Source organism: Triturus cristatus, chromosome 10, assembly GCF_964204655.1.
Source record: "Triturus cristatus chromosome 10, aTriCri1.1, whole genome shotgun sequence".
Lineage (NCBI taxonomy): Eukaryota > Metazoa > Chordata > Amphibia > Caudata > Salamandridae > Triturus > Triturus cristatus.
In genome coordinates, this window is record NC_140593.1 from 1,206,855,857 (window position 1) to 1,206,871,981 (window position 16,125).

Genomic DNA, 16,125 nt, shown 5'->3' on the forward strand with positions numbered 1-16,125 from the left:
CTTGCGGATGGTCTGTGGATCTTGTGGGGTTCATGTTGAGCTGGGCACTCGGTCCGGGTGCATCCATGTTGCTTCGCAGTTTATCTTGTTTTTGGTGTGTTTTTCTTGTTCTGCTTTTATAGTGCATTTTCCCACAAGACGCGTGGATATTGCTGGTTTTTGTATTGCTATTTGCCTCATCGCAGCTTTTTGGGCGTTCGTGTTTTGCAGTTTTGCGGTGTCGCATTGGCTTTATTGCGGACATTTGACGCTTTATCGTGAGCCTTGAGAATATCACGTTATGACAGTGTTATTTTCCCACTATAGACTGCGATGTGCAAAGTAACATCTGGTAGTCAGAATTACCAACCAATGATAGATCATTTTCCCAATTTCTGCTTGTAGCAGGTAGAACTTATTTTCGGAGAAGCAGCTGGTTTTACCCAGTGCTGTACGACAGGGAGTGAGATCTGCTCTGGTAACACCGGGTGACATTCTGCACCTAGAAAAACTTGTAACCCTGCCGAGTGGTAATCACGCAGAGAAAGAGCACTCGTTGGGTCCCCCTGAGATCCCAGTGGTTTTGCAGAAGGATTCTCTGTAAGGCAAAGACTCCTCTTGTTCTGTTGGAAAAGGAGAAAATAACTCAAGCAACAAGTAAACAACTCATGCCAGTAGTGAATCAACTCAACTCAATTTCAAACCTCCGGCAAAAAACACAAGGCACTGAGAAAACTCAGGGAAAATGGTCTGGGGTAAAATTTAGAGACGTTTAAAAATAACTCACTACCTATTATTCTTTGCTAACCCTAAAGAATACCTGAGAGTCTGAGAGAAGGCAACAGACGCCGGCTTGTGGCAGCGTGACCGAAACCTCGTCCTAGCGTATCACCAAAATTCAGACAATTGTGAGCCACTTTCTAGTTGAGAACAAGAACATCAGCCAGAAATGGTAGGTAGAGCTTGTGTCTCAGGAACTGCACCAATGTGGGTAAGAAACTATTTAGTGAGAATGTAACATGTTTCATTGATGTGTTCACAGATGCTGAAGATGGACTGTGTGGTAGCGTTGTATCCAAACCCTTGATCCCATCGTTGGTGGATACTCCCTTCCGCGATCTTCATTCAGAGGGGTAACGTGGATCCACACCGAATCAAGAATTTACACTTCTCCTGTAGAGCCAACAGGTCTTGATGGGGAGCTCAGATAATGGATTTCCACCATGATCTGAAATATTCCAGATAAGAAGTCATTAAAAATATAGAAGGAACAACTTCTATCTACCCAAAAAAACAGAAATGCGCTGATAATGAAATGAAGGGTGGCGGTGATTTGCTCTCCTGGGCCAGATGGAACTCGGCCTTGTCATCCAGACCGAAACCACCCCAAAGAAATGGTCCATGTGTCGGCAGCAACACGTAAACCTCCTAGAAGACGTCAATGAAAACACACAAGGGCCAACAAGCCAGATCCATGCTGGAAACGCAATGGTGCCGCATGGAATTACAGACATGTCTTGGCAGACTGCAAAAAAACCAGCAGCTTTTAGGGTAGTGTCAAAGGGAAGATTTCACAAGGGAACGGCCTATAGCTGGGAGCGCAGAGCTAAATCCATGCCTCTCAGCGCGCTGACAGGGGATCACCGACAGGGATCACCTTCCACCAGGTGTAGGAATGAACCATTCATAGACAGTGGAAATCCCACCGCGAGCTCATGATTGATGGTTGGCCCACAGCCACACCACCACCACAGGGGGGAGGAATGTTCCACCGCAGACCACAACAAGACGCGTATGATTGAAGGGGGAACACCCATTGGGAGCTGCGCGTCTGATCATGTTCACCAATTATCTCCTGTCTAATGCAACCAACACTGATAGTTTTTCTTAATTTCTTTTTAGCGCAGGCCTCTAACCACAAATATCAAAATACTTCATTTTCGGCTTGTCTTCTTTTTTACCCTCCCTCCCCCTCCCCCTCCCCCTTCATCTCCCTCTCATCTTCCACCCGACCTTGCTTCAATAACTTTAGAGTTTTCTTGTTTCGTCTACACTGTTATTTGAAGCAGGGCATTCTGGGAGCACCGAAGGCCGGGACGCACGTGTAGGCTTATAATAGGGCTAGAATACATTCACCCGGACTCATCTGAAGGAATACCGTGCTGGCCCCTCCCCTGCAGACAGAGAAGAAAGACGAAGTGGGATGGAGGGAAGTGAAGCGCACAATCAATCAACACAGTCTGTGACTAAAAGGCGGATTGAATTACGTCAATGACGCAAAACTTTTGGGCACGTCGAGAAAAAAGATCAATTTGTAATCAAACCTTGATTTGGAAAGGTGAGCGGGCACCTGCCAGAATCACATCAGAGCAACTTCACTTCTCGTCTTTGTGTTTATTTTGGTTTTGTGTATATATATTGCTTCGGCACCAGGGCACAAGTCCTAAAAAAAGAAGTGGGGTGAATAACCTAGTTAACCAAAATGGAAGTGGCATCACGGCACGTGACATCACAGTGTGTGACATCGCGGCGTGTGACATCAGGGCCCTTGACATCACGGCGCATGACATCACAGAAAGTAGCATCATAAGAAGTGACATCAGATCTTGAGCCCTCACATATGTGTTTAGCAGGTCTATGTGACATCACGGCGCATGACATCACAGAAAGTAGCATCATAAGAAGTGACATCAGATCTTGAGCCCTCACATATGTGTTTAGCAGGTCTAAGTGACATCACGGCGCATGACATCACAGAAAGTGGCATCATAAGAAGTGACATCAGATCTTGAGCCCTCACATATATGTTTGGCAGGTCTATCATGAGTACATTGGAGCACATTTCGAGTACACGGGATACCCTGCTGATTAAGGCAGGAGATTCACACTTTTGTAAGCTTCACATAAACCAATGATGCCTTTTGTCAGCATAAACTTCCTCTACCCATAGTGCTTTACAAGAAAAAATAGTGGAACTTAAATTATTTCAACGCCTCCTCAGGGATAGTAAGCGCTATATAAATGACATTTATTTTGTGGAAATACAAGCAAAGACCAACATATCTGACATTCTTACAGTGCATGCATAGCTCCTAAACATGAAAAGCTGCCTCTCTTAAGTATGTGTGGAGTGCTAACCTTTGCTTCCCCTCTGCTTCATGTGCTTCTAGGTGTGAGGCTTCTGACTGCTCCCAGACAGGAAACTCGAGCAAAAGGAGGCCTGATGACCCCTCAGATTCGGCCTTTGTTATGGGCCCAGCAGGAGTCTGAACTAAGAAAGCCCCATCTCCGCTTGCACGTTGTTGCGATCGAAAGCAGACAACAACATGCAGGTGCTGTTAAATGTGTCCCGGTGTTTGCAAAATACACCTGGACGAATTCAGCATATTTTTCAGTGGGGCCCAACATCTTGGCAGGGTGGACGGCTTCCGCCCTGTGAAAATAGTGAGCGGACGCCGTCCACCCCCGACTCGGGCCCTTTTTGGCACCATGGCTATGAATTGACCTTTTTGACTCGTTTTAATGCGTTTTCCTTGCGACAGCGCTCGTTCTTTAAGAATCGCCATCTGCACCGCTGTCAGAACCTTCTCGACAGCGGAAAAACGCAGTTCAGCTGAAGTGTACAAGTGAGATTTGTAAGCAATGGGGGCGGTGTCGCCCTCATTGAACGTTAAGTATGTGAAACCAACTGCGCCGGGCACTATTCTTATGACCAGGTTAGTGTGGTTATCACGTGTCAGTAAGTACTTAGAAGCAAGAAGATCAGCTTGCAATAACTGCAATATAGCTGAATGCTCTGGCAGCCAACAAGATTTGGAAAAAGTAGGTTGTACCAAGGCGTAAAGCGGCTTGATACGCTGGGCATAATCCGGGATGTAAGTTCGACCAAAATCCAGTAAGTTCAACCGAAATTCAGAAAACCCAGCAGGGACTGTAATTTCTTCAGTGAAGTAGGAGCACGGAGGCATGCGCACTGCTCTAGAAAGTGCGGAGCCAATCCTCGACCTTCATTGTTGAGTTCGTACCCCAAGAACAACATTGTATATTCCGCAATGTGTGACTTCGCAAAGTTGAATTTGTAACCGAAGTCTGCAAACAAAACAATAATGCGATCAACGCGACGGAGATGCGGGTCCAACTCGTCATCTGTGAGATAAATGTCATCCACATACGAGTACGCATCAGGGTCTACACTCTCTAAGAGAGAGACCACGCGAGCGGCAAAGACTCCAGGGCTGTTCTTATAGCCCATTGGTAATCTTTTGAATTGTTTTTGTTTGCCACCCGAGGTGAACGCCGTCCACTCACTACTAAGAGAGGACAGGTTATGGCTGTAAAAGCCATTGGAAATGTCAAGTCTGGTTTTAAACCTTTTTCTCACAAGACTATCGACGAGAGCCGAGCTGTGGGTGTTCTGTACTGCACAATGAGAGTTTAGGTGCCGGTAATCCAAAACTAGGCGGTACGACCCGTCAGGCTTCGCCACAGTGAACAAGGGATTATTCATAGGTGACACACATGTTTCGATTACTCCCTGATATTCCAATTGTTCAAGGATTGACGCAACCTGAGGTCTAGCTTCACGTCGCATGGGGTATTGGGGTTGAGGTTGGGGCGTAGTCCGCAACGGAATCTCATGGCCGGGAGACAATTTATCCCAGCCAACCTGATTTCGATATAACGCAGGCGCTTGCACCTGAGCCCCTTCCCCAGCATACTTTTTAGCTAGGACCTTAGGCACAGTGTGCGCAAAGGACGGGAGGATTACTTCCTCCCCTCTAGGAGCATCTAAAACGAAAGCCGGGGGCCAATCTGCCTCCGCCAATAGAATATCATAGGTAGTGGTCAGATTATCCCAAAAAAAAACTTGAATTGTACGTTGTATGTCACCTTCTATTTGAAGGACAATATTATATAGTCTATCAGGGGGAGACACCCGAGTGTCAGCAGTTTCAATATTCACGAATATATCAGTTTCTGTCGCCACCAGATATGGACGCAGTGCTTGTCGCACTACTGTAACTTCCGCCACGCTGTCTAGCAGCGTTAGCGCCCATGTCAGGTTCTAAAGCTGCGTCCGTACCATCTGAGGCATACCTCGCTGTCAGTGCAGCAACTTTCTTCTTCTGAAACGGGGGTCTTTGACGTGCAGAGTCCTCTTGCTTGCCTTTTCCGTCAGTCTGTCGGGATTGCTCACGTGCTTGCGGTGCACCCCGACTTTTGCCAGCGCCTCCGCCACCGGACTGTGAAGCCGATGTTTCCTGTGAAGAACGAGGAGAGTGTTGTTCAGAAACCTGAAATCGATCAAGTGACTTAATAGTAGCACGATTGCGCAGATCATAAGTGCGTTCACTACCTGACTGTACTGGAGAGGCAGGACGAGACCCCTGTCTGTTGCTGTTTCTCCAGTTTTTTCGCCCGCCAACTTTGTTTTGGAAAATTAGGGCGTTCGTCCTTACCAGACGAGTTTGCCTTCATCTGCTGTATTAAATCAGGATTCTTCACAGTAGGTTTAACACCTAAGGCGCTACGACCAACTTGTTTATAGGCGCTCGCGATAATTTTCGCGAATTCCCTTGGCTTGTCGTCTTCGTCCACTGCTTCTAATTTATTAAGCACCTGGAACTGCATAGCATCTCCTTTGAGGTTGCCCAGTATGATGGTAGCAACCACATCGAAGACACCGACAAGCCGCATTCCCAATTCAACAGCAGCCTCCGCACCATGATTCTCCTGAACACGTTTTATAACGGAGGGCAGTACCGACAGAGACGGAGTGCCAAAGCACTTTGAGTATGTCGCTGCAAAGACCTTACCCCAGTTCTCGCAATTGGCCATATCTGGGACTAAGTCTTTCGGCAAAGTGATGGTAAGGATCCTGTGTTTTTCCACAGGAGTCGTATGTGGATAAACCGCTTCCAACTGGTCAAATTTCTCAGCAAGCCAATAAGGGAAATCATCCCTTGGGGTCGCTTGCCGACAACCGAATTAACCATAACAGGACTAATAACCACCGCGTGGTGGTCCGTCTGATGTCCCGCAACAGCAATAGCGACCACCTGCACGTTGCGTGACACGTACGGCACTAAAGCCCTATGTACTGTAATAAGGGCTGTGTGAAGCACACGCAACTCAGCCACTGATACTTGTAGATAGCGGGGATGAGGCGTAAATCCGGCTAGTACCGGCCATGTGGCCCCTGCAATCGACAAAGGGCCCATTCTCGCCGGTACAACCGCATGGGGAAGGGCACCATTAAACCAAATGCTATGCTGCCAGGCAGAAATAGGAATTTCCTGAGTCCTATAAGGCGTATAGTTGGCTCTTAGCTGCGTGGCAGTATAGGTGTGGAACGTATCATCGTCCTCACTCACCGCCGGCAAAGTAACCCAAGAGTAGAACAACTCAAACGGAAACAACGCATCGGCACTTACCACAAAAATCACAGCCATACCATCGTCCGGCACCCCATACTGCGCCAAGTGACGTTTAAGGGGTGCCCGGCTATGAGCCGGAATATCGACCGCCATTAGGACAAAAACAGTAAATCTACAGTATATTAGTAGCACTAGGGTTCAGATTAAATAACCTTTTTAATGATCAAGCTTGAAGGAACCTATTTAGTCGAAACACAGGTAGGTTAAACCGTCACTCCCGTTATCCGGAAACCAGAGTGAGGGTGTTGTGGACTAATACAAGCACTACTAAGGCGTCTCAAATCAATTGACCAAACGTTAGGTGCGCCATGTTGCAGGGATTCTGCTTATGCGCAGAACTATGCGCAGGAACCCAGGCCCTCAGTGAATTGCGGTGTACCAAAAACTCACATCAGAACCCAGAACCCCTTATCCGGCCAGCATCAGTGTCCCATTCGTTATCCGAGGTTTAGCTCGGCGGTCCCAATGTATAGACAACCCAGAACAAGCGACTTAGTATATTTCTCAGGAATGGTGGGAATCAGAAATACCTTTTCGAAATTATTCTCGTACCAGTCCACAACAGAATAAACAGAGACACGGTAAAAGTTTAAAGAGTTTATTTTATAAACCTCGTGTCCTAAGATGCAGCAGTTTGGCTAACATTAGCAGACAAACGATTAAAATCAAAACCCTCAGCATAGTTACAATACCATAGAAAATGAAAGGAGTGATCATACTAAAATGACAGTGGATCTAAGCCACCTTCCGTTCTCTAACACACTAATAGTATTATTAGACTAATAAAAAGGTCTCTAGGCTTGAATGGGGAACCCCATACCGTAAAGATCAGCTCAGAGTGTTCACATCGCAGGATCAGCTATGCTCTGCTCCTAGGAACGCTCTTCTTCCGAATGTAATGAAAACATGTAACACTGCAATATTAAAAGCACTCGACTTTCAGGTATTTGCAGCTGCGTGCGTGTTATGGCTAAACTAGTGGGCCGATCAACCTGAAGTCAACAACATGCACCGTCTAGCGACCCAGACTGTTTCTTTTACACTGTGTACAGACCAAGGTCGCTGCTCACTGTTTGGGATGTTAACAACAGACAGTTCTCATGTGAAGCATAGTCGAGTAAGCATTTCTCAATTTAATAACATGTGACTACAGTGTCGTGTGCAAAAGCAGCAAAAGCGGCAAGATGGCTATCTAACATCTAACGCGGTTATGCTAACTTTGCATTGTACATATATAGATATCTATCTTCACTACAGGTGTACAGACCTGGAAGTACTCAGCTGGGATATAATGTAAAACACTAGGACAGAATTTTCAAAACAGGCGCGGAACGCAGCGCAGCAGCCAAAAATCCTGTGCTGCGTTGCGTGAAAGGGAGGGGGCAGGAGAGCGCCAAATCTACAGAGACATGGCTCTCTCCTCCTCTCTCCGTAGCGTAGGCTCTGATTTTAGCAGTCGCGCCATGCACACACATTTGTGTCATAGTGGCAGGGTGTGTGAGTGAGTCAACCATAGGTTTTGTACTGGAAGGATATCCTTCCCTTACAAAATACGATGCTTAGACTCACTTAAAGCGTTTTCCTACTTTGCATGTGAGCTGCACAGTGCGGCACGCATGCGAAGTCGGAAAAGAAATGAGAAATAAAAATATTTATCCTTTTAACGCCTCCTTTCAAACGGGCTTAACTTTTAGAGCTAAACCCTGTCTACAATTCTTTGTAGATTTGCATCAAAAGGTGTGGGTGGCTGCAATGGAACATCCATGTACTCTCCATGCAACGCCCTCATGGGGCTAAGTAATGCAAACTAATGCTTGCACTGCTTTGCGCTACATTTAGGGTCATTTCCAGCCTAAAATAAGTTTTGCACTGAAAAGTAAGTTAGGAAAAAACATTTTATGCTGGTTAGCTTCACTTTTCTGATACTAACCCAGTGCAAATGGCTGTAAATCTACCCCTAGGAGGGGGGTGGAGAGGCACAAATGTTATGTCCATAATCTTCATTAACCATGTATTAATCTGTGTGCAAATGTGTGGCTGTGCACGTATACAAAAGCCACAATTTATATAATTGAAGCAGAGCCATTTGTTGATGTATACTCACATGCACTCACGCTAACTCTTAATTGTGACCAGGCCTCTGAGGCCTGAAGTCTTTATCGCTGATTTAAGCTGTGAGTTTGTACTTCCATGCTTTTCCTTTCTTTCACAGGAATGCGATGACCTTGAAAAGTTAAAGAAGTTGCTTATTGTGTTCATAGCAGAGAACTTTGTATTACTTGACATGTGTTATAATTTACATAATGGATGATGGTTGAGAACAAGAAGAGCCTTCTGTCCCCAGCAGACTGGACGGGTACTATCTTCAAGGATGTGCCGCTGTGAGAGCCCTTGTTTGGCGGTGGGAAAAATAGGGAGTCTACCTGTTCCCAGAAGATGGCGTAACCTGATTGGCCCAATCCGTGGGGAGTGCGCGGGAAACCACTCTGAACAAATTGTATTTTTTTAACCGTGTGTCTTATTTCAGTTGGCGTAGAACCCATCCAGACTTCGATGCGGGAAGACCTTTCCATGGTAAACTGCGTTTACCACACATGTGTAACGATGCATGCCATAACAACGCGGTCGTCACAACGACCGCGTTGTTATTTCGCATACCGTTACAACGCAAGTCCGAACAACAACTTGCGTTGGGGGGCAGAAGGTGTTGGATTTAAAATCCAACACCTTCCCTAGTGTCCACACAGACTGGAGTTGGAATAGTAAATTATACTATTCCAACATCCAGCGCCCCCTAACGCAAGTCGTTGTTCCTGACTTGCCTTGTAACGGTATGCGATATAGCAACGCGGTCGTTGTAACGACCGTGTTGTAAACGCATGTGAAAAAACATCACATATTGCCTTTCCATAACTCTGCCATTGGAGACCCCACATTTCCTCAGTTCGCAAATTAGACTCTTGAATGTTTATGCCCGGTACCCTGAGACTTTACTTGGTTCATTCCATGCTGACACCTTCTGCTTAGAATTTCCTTTTGTAACTTTAAGATGTTTAATTAATATTAGAGAAGTGCCTTTATGGAACCGATCTATATTCTGTATGGGATCATAATTTGCATTGTTCTTTACCTGACTTATCAAGAAGGATTGATCAGTCATACTGAACGTTATGCCTACTCGATTGACTGATTTAATCGCTGAATTAACTCTCTAACCTAGAACACATTTTTCTAATAAGCCTTTAAGGGTGGAAACCAACTCTCTCGTTTTTGTGGAGCCAATTAGGTTTCACTGTAATTTGAAATTGATGTTCTGATGTTAGCTCCCAAAATACACTTTCAGTTAATAATTAACGGTCCATACGACCGGTGGCACAACCTGTTCGATGACCATCCCAGAGTTAGTAGGTATAGAAAGTCCCAATCAGGAACTTGGGCACATATGTGCCATAGTTGAGACAGTGACCCATGTGGCAGTCACATCTCCTTGCATCTAGCTTTGGCACAGGAGCTATGGTTCTGACCCAACATTTTCAATGCCTTCAGCCTCTCGCATGGCATAGGAGCTATGGTTCTGACCCAACATTTTCAATGCATTTAGACTCTCGCATGGACACATGAGGTATGGACCTTACCTAACTCTTTTAATCTGTCCAACCTCTCGCATGGGATGGGAGGCATGGTATTAACCCAACGCTCTCAATGCGTTGAGACGCTTGCATGGACACATGCGGTATGGTCCTTACCCAACTCTTTCAATCTGTCCAACCTCTCGCATGGGATGGGAGGCATGGCATTGACCCAACGCTCTCAATGCGTTGAGACGCTTGCATGGACACATGCGGTATGGTCCTTACCCAACTCTTTCAATCTGTCCAACCTCTCGCATGGGATGGGAGGCATGGCATTGACCCAACGCTCTCAATGCGTTGAGACGCTTGCATGGACACATGAGGTATGGTCCTTACCCAACTCTTTCAATCTGTTCAACCTCTCGCATTGGGATGGGAGTCATGGTATTGACCCAACGCTCTCAATGCGTTGAGACGCTTGCATGGACACATGCGGTATGGTCCTTACCCAACTCTTTCAATCTGTCCAACCTCTCGCATGGGATGGGAGGCATGGCATTGACCCAACGCTCTCAATGCATTCAGACGCTTGCATGGACACATGGGGTGTGGTTCTGACCCAGCATGCTCAATGCTTTCAGATTCTTTCAGAAGACAGTTCTGATTAATAAGTAATGAATGCTAAAAATCATGAACTTTTGCATTAAAAATGAAAACACTGCTTTTTACGAAACTGTATTTTCCTGTGCTTGCCAAACTAGGCCCTCACTAGTTCTGACTCCATCTTGAATTTCAATGCTGCATTCATGCGTGTGTTTTCATTTCTCCTCTCATCGCACGTAGCAAAATGTGCACTAATGAAACGCTCTGTGGACATCCTGTTCTTGAAGAACTCCGGTGGACGCTTCCCTTTTGTTGTATCGATTCAAGGCATTTCCAGCTTGTACCACTGCAAGGCTATCCTTCAGAAGCTTCTCAGTGTTTTATGTGTAACTAGATTTGTACTTTCACATGCAGGGGCGGCTCCCCCGTTGGAGCGGAGGAGCGGGGCCTCACTTAAAATACCCCCAAAACCCTGGAAAATAAAATGGTAATTTATTACCATTCTATTTTTCATCCCCGTCCTAAGCCAAGCGTCAGGACGGGGGTGGGGCCGCTGCTAAGCGACAGCAGCAGGGAGGAGGGTGGGCTGTCTAAAGCACTTCTTTAAAGTGTGCTTTTTTTTGTGGCCGGCCGGTTGTGATGGCCAGTCATACATGTGCACTTTAAACATCTCTAACCCAGCTGTGTTAGAGCAAGTGCAAGCCTCCAGAGCACTGTGGAGCGCTGTGTGAGGCCGCTTCCACCAATCAGGGTGCTGCACTCATGCTGCATGAAAGCAGCGCCATGATTGGTCAAGGGAGTTGCTGCATTCAGTTCCAGTGGTGAGAAGAAGACCGGAGCAGAGGACGTCGCGCTCAGGTAAGTGTTTTTTTAAAATGTCTTATCAATCCCCCCGCCAATGCCCTGCCACTGTATATTTGCAGCAGCCGTGACTGCCCGCCAGCTTACTAGTACCTGGCTGCCCAACTCCACTGGGGATGTCCGACCTATGACGTCCTTGTCCACACTCTCTTTACATTAGCTGCTTCAAACTCCCCTGCAGTCTAACGGGCCCGGGAAGATGTAGAAACACTTTTTTCATAAATTAAGTTTTTTGCATTAACACAGCAATAATGCATGGACACACTAAGCCTGATGCAAAGGGAAATGATGTTATTTAAGCTTAGATTGACTATAGCTCATGTAGGTTGCGATCTTTGCTTCGTAACACGTAAACATTTTATTTCTAGACGAGCTGGAGTTCTAATTAACAAATGTGATGTTCTTTTTCCTTCTTTCCTATGTGAAGGAATGTTTTCTTTAATTTGTGATAATTGTGGCATGTTTTAATGATAGGGTATTCATGATGACGCTTGCAGGGTACCGGCTGGCCCCTGTTTCTCGTCCCGGTACGGGGAGTGTAAGTTTGAAGGATGCTGAGAGAAGCTTGTATTGTGATAACTCCTGAGAACCTAATGAACTTATGATTGCATTGTCTTGTTTTAACCTGGTTGGACATTCTCATGAGGACAATATGTAGGTGTGTTAAATATTAGAATTTGTGTGTTTGTAGTTACTACAGTGCCGAGTAAAGCTCCATAGGGGAGGATTAGAGTACTCTCTCAGAGAGGGAACTGACTTTCCTACGTCCTTTTGTTTTGTGGCGACTCCATGTCGTTTCATCCTCTGATTTATAAGATTTTGATTACATTTGAATTGTAATCAATCGAAGCATACACATTTTGATTATTAATCGATACTAACCTGATGATCTTGCCTTCTGTAAACCATTAACATTTAATAAACCTTCATGGTTTGAAACTAAAACTCTCCCGGTCTTCCCGGTGGACCCTAATGCGCTTCACATTTATTGAATGTTTTCACTTGTTGACCAGGCTCAGTTGTGGAACTCGACCCATCCGATAGCGCTTTATGCTCACTGAATTTGCACAAAGAATAGTGCTAACGGGGGCTGTGGAAGATAACCCCTGCTCTGATTGGCTGAGGCTGGATTCATTGACCCCCGAAGCTGGGACTAAGGTTGGGGTCTGAAGAGACCCTGCCCTGACCTCAAGGACGAGGTCAAGTTGCAGGGAGGAGTCAGCGCAGCAGCCTTGAAGCCCTGCAGCGCTGCTGTCAGCGGTTCTGGTCACTTGCACTATGAAGCAGCCCTGCAGCTCTGCTGTTAGCGGTTCTGGTCACTTGCACTATGAAGCAGCCCTGCAGCGCTGCTGTCAGCAGTTCTGGTCACTTGCACTATGAAGCAGCCCTGCAGCGCTGCTGTCAGCGGTTCTGGTCACTTGCACTATGAAGCAGCCCTGCAGCGCTGCTGTCAGCGGTTCTGGTCACTTGCACTATGAAGCAGCACTGCAGCGCTGCTGTCAGCGGTTCTGGTCACTTGCACTATGAAGCAGCCCTGCAGCGCTGCTGTCAGCGGTTCTGGTCACTTGCACTATGAAGCAGCACTGCAGCTCTGCTGTTAGCGGTTCTGGTCACTTGCACTATGAAGCAGCCCTGCAGCTCTGCTGTTAGCGGTTCTGGTCACTTGCACTATGAAGCAGCCCTGCAGCTCTGCTGTTAGCGGTTCTGGTCACTTGCACTATGAAGCAGCCCTGCAGCTCTGCTGTTAGCACTTCTGGTCACTTGCACTATGAAGCAGCCCTGCAGCTCTGGTGTCAGCAGTTCTGGTCACTTGCACTATGAAGCAGCCCTGCAGCTCTGCTGTTAGCACTTCTGGTCACTTGCACTATGAAGCAGCCCTGCAGCGCTGCTGTCAGCGGTTCTGGTCACTTGCACTATGAAGCAGCCCTGCAGCTCTGCTGTTAGCACTTCTGGTCACTTGCACTATGAAGCAGCACTGCAGCGCTGCTGTCAGCGGTTCCGGTCACTTGCACTATGAAGCAGCCCTGCAGCTCTGCTGTCAGCGGTTCTGGTCACTTGCACTATGAAGCAGCCCTGCAGCGCTGCTGTCAGCGGTTCTGGTCACTTGCACTATGAAGCAGCCCTGCAGCTCTGCTGTTAGCGGTTCTGGTCACTTGCACTATGAAGCAGCCCTGCAGCTCTGCTGTCAGCGGTTCTGGTCACTTGCACTATGAAGCAGCCCTGCAGCGCTGCTGTCAGCGGTTCTGGTCACTTGCACTATGAAGCAGCCCTGCAGCGCTGCTGTCAGCGGTTCTGGTCACTTGCACTATGAAGCAGCCCTGCAGCTCTGCTGTTAGCGGTTCTGGTCACTTGCACTATGAAGCAGCCCTGCAGCGCTGCTGTCAGCGGTTCTGGTCACTTGCACTATGAAGCAGCCCTGCAGCTCTGCTGTTAGCACTTCTGGTCACTTGCACTATGAAGCAGCCCTGCAGCTCTGGTGTCAGCAGTTCTGGTCACTTGCACTATGAAGCAGCCCTGCAGCTGTGCTGTTAGCGGTTCTGGTCACTTGCACTATGAAGCAGCCCTGCAGCTCTGCTGTCAGCGGTTCTGGTCACTTGCACTATGAAGCAGCCCTGCAGCGCTGCTGTCAGCGGTTCTGGTCACTTGCACTATGAAGCAGCCCTGCAGCTCTGCTGTTAGCGGTTCTGGTCACTTGCACTGTGAAGCAGCCCTGCAGCTCTGCTGTCAGCGGTTCTGGTCACTTGCACTATGAAGCAGCCGTGCAGCGCTGCTGTCAGTGGTTCTGGTCACTTGCACTATGAAGCAGCCCTGCAGCGCTGCTGTCAGCGGTTCTGGTCACTTGCACTATGAAGCAGCCCTGCAGCGCTGCTGTCAGCGGTTCTGGTCACTTGCACTAGGAAGCAGCCCTGCAGCTCTGCTGTCAGCGGTTCTGGTCACTTGCACTACGAAGCAGCCCTGCAGCGCTGCTGTCAGTGGTTCTGGTCACTTGCACTATGAAGCAGCCCTGCAGCGCTGCTGTCAGCGGTTCTGGTCACTTGCACTATGAAGCAGCCCTGCAGCGCTGCTGTCAGCGGTTCTGGTCACTTGCACTATGAAGCAGCACTGCAGCGCTGCTGTCAGCGGTTCTGGTCACTTGCACTATGAAGCAGCCCTGCAGCTCTGCTGTTAGTGGTTCTGGTCACTTGCACTATGAAGCAGCCCTGCAGCGCTGCTGTCAGCGGTTCTGGTCACTTGCACTATGAAGCAGCACTGCAGCGCTGCTGTCAGCGGTTCTGGTCACTTGCACTATGAAGCAGCCCTGCTGCTCTGCTGTTAGCACTTCTGGTCACTTGCACTATGAAGCAGCCCTGCAGCTCTGCTGTCAGCGGTTCTGGTCACTTGCACTATGAAGCAGCCCTGCAGCGCTGCTGTCAGCAGTTCTGGTCACTTGCACTATGAAGCAGCCCTGCAGCGCTGCTGTCAGCGGTTCTGGTCACTTGCACTATGAAGCAGCCCTGCAGCGCTGCTGTCATCAGTTCTGGTCACTTGCACTATGAAGCAGCCCTGCAGCACTGCTGTCAGCGGTTCTGGTCACTTGCACTATGAAGCAGCACTGCAGCGCTGCTGTCAGCGGTTCTGGTCACTTGCACTATGAAGCAGCCCTGCAGCTCTGCTGTTAGCGGTTCTGGTCACTTGCACTATGAAGCAGCCCTGCAGCGCTGCTGTCAGCGGTTCTGGTCACTTGCACTATCAAGCAGCCATGCAGCTCTGCTGTTAGCACTTCTGGTCACTTGCACTATGAAGCAGCCCTGCAGCTCTGGTGTCAGCAGTTCTGGTCACTTGCACTATGAAGCAGCCCTGCAGCTGTGCTGTTAGCGGTTCTGGTCACTTGCACTATGAAGCAGCCCTGCAGCTCTGCTGTCAGCGGTTCTGGTCACTTGCACTATGAAGCAGCACTGCAGCTCTGCTGTTAGCGGTTCTGGTGACTTGCACTATGAAGCAGCACTGCAGCTCCGCTGTTAGCGGTTCTGGTCACTTGCACTATGAAGCAGCACTGCAGCTCTGCTGTTAGCGGTTCTGGTGACTTGCACTATGAAGCAGCCCTGCAGCTCTGCTGTTAGCACTTCTGGTCACTTGCACTATGAAGCAGCTCTGCAGCTCTGCTGCCAGCAGTTCTGGTGACTTGCACTATGAAGCAGCCCTGCAGCTCTGGTGTTAGCGGTTCTGGTGACTTGCACTATGCAGCAGCCCTGCAGCGCTGCTGTCAGCGGTTCTGGTCACTTGCACTATGAAGCAGCCCTGCAGCTCTGCTGTCAGCGGTTCTGGTCACTTGCACTATGAAGCAGCCCTGCAGCGCTGCTGTCAGCAGTTCTGGTCACTTGCACTATGAAGCAGCCCTGCAGGTCTGCTGTCAGCAGTTCTGGTCACTTGCACTATGAAGCAGCCCTGCAGCTCTGCTGTCAGCAGTTCTGGTCACTTGCACTATGAAGCAGCCCTGCAGCGCTGCTGTCAGCGGTTCTGGTGAATTGCACTATGAAGCAGCCCTGCAGCTCTGCTGTCAGCGGGTCTGGTGACTTGCACTATGAAGCAGCACTGCAGCTCTGCTGTTAGCGGTTCTGGTCACTTGCACTATGAAGCAGCACTGCAGCGCTGCTGTTAGCGGTTCTGGTCACTTGCACTATGAAGCAGCCCTG